The following is a 5,701-nucleotide window of genomic DNA, read 5'->3' as shown; positions in this document are numbered from 1 at the left end:
AAAGAGAGACAGGCTCTTAGGTCAGGTTTGCAACGTAAGCCCACCACAGCCATAGCTCAATGGGAGAACATCTGCTTTGCATGCAGAAGTTTCAGCGTTCATTCCCCCACATCTCTAGGTAGGGCTGGGAGAAACCCCTGCCTGAAATTCTGGTGAATTACTGCCAGTCAGTGTTGACAATACTGAGCTGGATGGACCAGCAGCCTGATTCAGTATGAGGCAGTTTTCTGTGTTCCTATGTTCTCCTTCTCTTTAACTTAAGAAAACAATAAGCTTTGAGCCCACTCAGAGCAAGGCAAGACTCTCCTCAGCCTCCTGACTCATTCTTTCTGGGATGTTCATGTGTCTGCAGTGCACCATGAACCCACCAGCCATAACAGCAGAATACCACCTTCCACTTTTACAATATAGTGGCAGGTAACGTCTGACACATCTCTACTATAACAGCTTGGTACCGGGAAGCGGGTGGTGCTGTGGATTAAACTACAGAGCCTAGGGCTTGCCGATCAGAAGGTCGGCGGTTCAAATCCCCGCGACAGGGTGAGCTCCCGTTGCTTGGTCCCTGCTCCTGCCAACCTAGCAGTTCGAAAGCACGTCAAAGTGCAAGTGGATAAATAGGTACCGCTCCAGCGGGAAGGTAAACGGCGTTTCCATGCGCTGCTCTGGTTTCGCCTGTACGCCGGGAGCTGTACGCCAGCTCCCTCGGCCAATAAAGTGAGATGAGCGCCGCAACCCCAGAGTCATCCACAACTGGACCTAATGGTCAGGGGTCCCTTTACCCTTTACCTTTACCAGTTTACTTGAAGCATTGCCTAGCCCTATATGTTCCCATTTAGTCACCTCGAATTCTGGGTAGAAATTTCATTTACAAGTACCATTTCATGTTCATTGTACATCTCATAGCAGTCAATCTTTCAGTGTGGTAGCAGCACTTATAACCTTGGAGCATAACCTAAATGTTTATATACCTTAGTAAGCCTTCACAAAGATATGCATTTAGTATTTCCTTTTTGGTTCAGCCATGAAGTGACCTTGGGCCACTCTCTGTCAGTCTAACCTACCTGACTGGGTTGTTGTAAGAATAATAAAATGAGGATGGGGGCACCATGTACACTGTCTGGCGCTCTTTGGAGTACTAAATAAAGAAATAATGGGCTTTTTTTGTTGTGTGTGTGTGTGTTCTACATTTTTCTAAATAAACAAATAAAAATAGCTCAGTGAAACTATAACCTCTTAAGCTACAACATGATACTTCTCTTAGTAAATATGCACTAGCTAGGTTTGGTTTGGGGGGTTTTTAAACAACTTATTCTCATAACTCCCACTGGTCCCCCCTCCCCAATTCTCTTCTATTGCCTTCTATGAAAATCTATGAACTTGGGTATCATCATTTCAGTGGATCAACTCTGAGCCGGACTTGGTTGAATGCAACCTTACACCTGACCATGTTGGATTTGTACAGTTGTTCCTCACAAGCGCAGCAATGGGCCCAACATATCACCAAGAAAAGTGAAGAAAGATTTGCATAAAATCTGCACATGCTAACATATGGATAGATGGGTGTAATTTTAGATCTGATTATTAGTGTTTAAATATAAATGCAGTTCATTTATGTTTAAAGGAAGGCTCTGACCAAGTACGCTGGGTGGCCTGCATAGTCTGTTGACGGACAACTTCAAGGCCTCTCCTGCTCTTCCTTCTTTGCATTCACCACCTGAACATCATAAATCATGGGGAAATATTATCATTGGAAAGTACTATCATTCTTATATGTGGACTTGTGCCGATGCGTGGAAGGATTCACAGTCAGTGTGTCTGGATGATTTAGAAAGGATCAGTTAGCCTTTCCTTGCATTTTAAGCATGTGAAATGCCACTGCCTGGCTACAGAGCCTTAAGAAGCCTAGTTAAAGAAGGATAAACCAAAGGAAGTATTGCTGGAAAGGTAGCAGAGAGGCCTGAGGATATAAGCCAGGTACAAGCCTGCCCCCATGTGGTCAGCTATAAAGAACACACAAGTGAAGAAAGAAATATTTCGTTGCATGCCATGTTTGTGGTCTTGAGACTGTATTCAGGGGGATGTTGGGTTCCAGAGTAGTTAATCAGAGGTTACTCACAAATAAGAGCAGTAATAGTGGGAAAAGGTCCCTCAGCTATGCATCTCTCCCCAGTGCTGTGCAGATGTTGAGAAGTGCTGTCTATACTGGGGATGCATTCTCAGTTTGTGTCGGTGGGTTTCAGCAACCCAGTTTAGTGACCTTGTTGAACAGTGTGTCCTAGCTGGTTCTCAGCTGAGAACAAATCATAGTTAAACTACTGAACAGACAAACCATGGTTTCCTGAGTCCCCATTTATGAAACCATGGCTTAGTGTTATGTGCAAACTAAGTCAACACTAGCAGCATTCCCAAGGTGGGACCATCTCTTCTACTAGGCAGAGTAGGGCAGCTGCCTCACTAGTAAATTATCTAGGGCAGCAAATTGTGAGTTGTTGTTGCTGCATATTTTTACTGCCCAGGATGGGGAAAGGTATTTGTGGAATTTTCCTGGAAAGAGGGACTGATTGTTAAACTACTCTGGGAATTGAATTGCTTTGAGGGAAAGAGGGGCATTCTAGTAGCTCCCAGCTAGCGGGATTCTTTGAGGGAAGCTACATACAGGGCAGTTAGCCCATACGGGACAGCAGACTGAGGTGAATTTGCCAAGTGTTACACTTATGTGCCCCCTTCCATGACCCGTTCAACTCCACATGTCATTATGTCTGGAATGAGAACAATAGCAAAAGAAAAGAAAAGAATCTGTCTGTCTGAAAGGGTGGATATGATAAAGGAATATTCTGTAATATTCTTTAAAAGTCTTTGTTATCACTTTTGGAGGCCTTTACGCCAAGTGTTAGCAAGGCAACAGTGGAGGAATTGGGAGGCCAGAATGTGAATAAAAGAAACTCCACAAAAAACTTACGACTTGGCCACTTCAGCCCACCCTCTGCAGGGCATTTTTGACAGGTGAGCGGGGCCCCAGAGGACATCCAGGGATCAGTTTTCAATGGAAGAAGAGAGGTTCTTCTAAGGAGGGATTAGATAAGAAGCAGGAAGCAGGGAAGAGGAATAATAAATGAACAGTTCTCCAAATGAAGAGCTGTAGTGAGGCAACCAAGTTTGCCGATGATACTAAATTGTTCAGAGTTTTATTTTATTTTATTTTTTAAAAAGTTTGCTAAGAGCTCCAGAATGACCTCTCTTAACTGAGTGAATAGATGGCAAAATGGCAAATGAAATTCAATGCAAGCAAGTGTAACGTGATTCATGGTAGGGGCAAAAATCTTAACTTCACATATATTCTCATGGAAGCTAATGAGACTTTGAGTTTGTAGAGGACAGTTTAATGAAGTTGTCAACCCAGTGTGCTGCAGCTGTGGGAAAAGCAAAAGACCACAGAGAGAATAAAAAATCCAAATCAAAAGTCCAAAGAGAGAATCAAAAAGAAATCTGCTGATATCATAATGCTGTTGGATTACTGTGTACGATTCTGGTTGCCTCACCTCATGAAGGATATTGTAGAGTTGGAAAAGGTTCAGAAAAGGGCAAACAATATGATCAAGAAAGTGGAGAGATTTCCACTATGACGAAAGGTTGTAGTGTTTGGGACTTTTTAGATTAAACAAAAGGCAAGTAAGCAAGGACATGATAGAAGTTTAAATAAATTAAAAGATTAAAAAATTGTCCAGTAGCACCTTAGAGACCAACTAAGTTTGTTCTTGGTATAAGCTTCCATGTGCATGCACAAAAGCTTATACCAAGAACAAACTTAGTTGGTCTCTAAGGTGCTACTGGATATATATGTATTATATATATAGACTATGTCAGATCAACACAGCTACCTACCTGAATCTACGAAAAAGCAAGGGACAGTATGCAGATAACTAAAAATAGCTTTAGCATGTGTAATGAGACAATAATCCAATATCTCTGTTCAGACCAGGTCTCTCCATAGTTTTCAGTTTAGTAATAAGTTGTAATTCAGCAACTTCTCTTTCAAGTCTATTTCTGAAATTCTTTTGTAATAAGACAGCTGCTTTGAGATCCTGTATTGAAAGTCCTGGGAGATTGAAGTGTTCTCCTACTGGCTTCTCTGTCTTGTGATTCCTGATGTCAGATTTATGTCCATTTATCCTTTGGCATAGGGTTTGGCCTGTTTGTCCAATATAGAGAGCTGAAGGGCACTGCTGGCATTTGATGGCATACACAATGTTAGAAGATGAGCAATTAAATAGGCCTGAGATTGTATGTTTGATGTTGTTGGGTCCAGTGATGGTGTTGTCTGGGTGTATGTGGCAGCAAAATTGGCATCTGGGTTTATTGCAGGCTCTGGTACCAGGGTCCATGTTAAGTCTGGTTGCTGTATTATTGTGGGTGATGAGTTGCTTAAAATTGGGTGGCTGTCTGTAGACAATGAAAGGTCTTCCTCCCAGAGCTTGAGAAAGAGAACTGTCATTGTCTAGGAGAGCTTGTAAATCTCTGATGATAGAAGTTTGTATCACTAGAACTTGTGGACATCCAATGAAAGTTGGAGGATTCGGGACAGCTTTTTAAAAAGTAGTTCTTCATGCAGTGAATAAACTATGGAACTTGCTCCCCCAGGAAGCATTGATGGCCACCAACTTGGATGACTTTAAAAGAGGGTGGGGATGAGAAGGTTATCAGTGGCAAGTAGCCATGATGGATATGTTGTACCTCCACTGTTGGAGGCAGTATGCTTTTGGGTACCATATGCTGGGAGAAAGATGTTGCACTCAGGTTCTGCTAGCAAGTTTCTCGTAGGCATCTTGTTATCAGCTGTGAGAACAAGATGTTGAACTACATGGGTCTTTGACTGGATCCAGCAGCTGGTATCTTTTTATCTTAACTGGTCAATTTTGGTTTCTTTCGTTTTCTCATTTTTCCAGGCTTAAGTTCAGTTATCCATATTTCCACATCAGTTTGTGGTTTGTACAAAAGTCCTCATGAAAATTCGTAAGAGTTTCTCCTAATGTACACATTTTTATATGCAATTTTGCATATAATCTTCATGTTTTGCAACCAGTTTCCCATAATATTATGCATTTTGTATACTATTTTTACTAATATATGCATTCTTTGCACACTTTACTCTCGTATATGCATTCTTTGTACCAATGATTTGGTTGCAGAACTTGGAACTTGGTTGCGGAATTTGGAACAGTGTGGATCTCAAAAGATGACTGTATTTCAGATTCTGTATCGTTTGGGAGTGCAAGCTAGGTTGGTCTTCTTAGGTTCTTATGTAGTTTAACTCCCTACGATCCCATTTCAAAGAGGTTGTGGGATTCCCTCTCCTTGCATGTTATTTCCCAAACAATTTTGTCAAAGGAGTGGGGGGGGTGAGATTCAGTGCCCTCCAAATTTGGGGAAAGGGGGGGGCAGTGGTGTTGCCATGCCTGCCAGGGTCTCCTTTGCATTTGAAACTCATGATTGACTCTCCGAGCCTTCCTTTTAAATTAATGACCAGCTGGATGAATCTGTTTGGCACATTAACCCCAACTGGTCATTAATTTCCCAAGAAATGCTCTGCGTCAAGGTTGTGACTGTTGTTATAACCCTGTGCTGGGGAGGGTTGCAGATATATTTGCAGTCAGCCTCTGGCTCCTGAACCCTACTGGAGACCTCTGCCTGCTCTGTCTAAGGT

This window comes from Podarcis tiliguerta, assembly GCF_965153285.1.
Source record: "Podarcis tiliguerta genome assembly, chromosome: Z".
In the NCBI taxonomy this organism is placed as follows: domain Eukaryota; kingdom Metazoa; phylum Chordata; class Lepidosauria; order Squamata; family Lacertidae; genus Podarcis; species Podarcis tiliguerta.
This window is presented reverse-complemented; position numbering follows the sequence as displayed.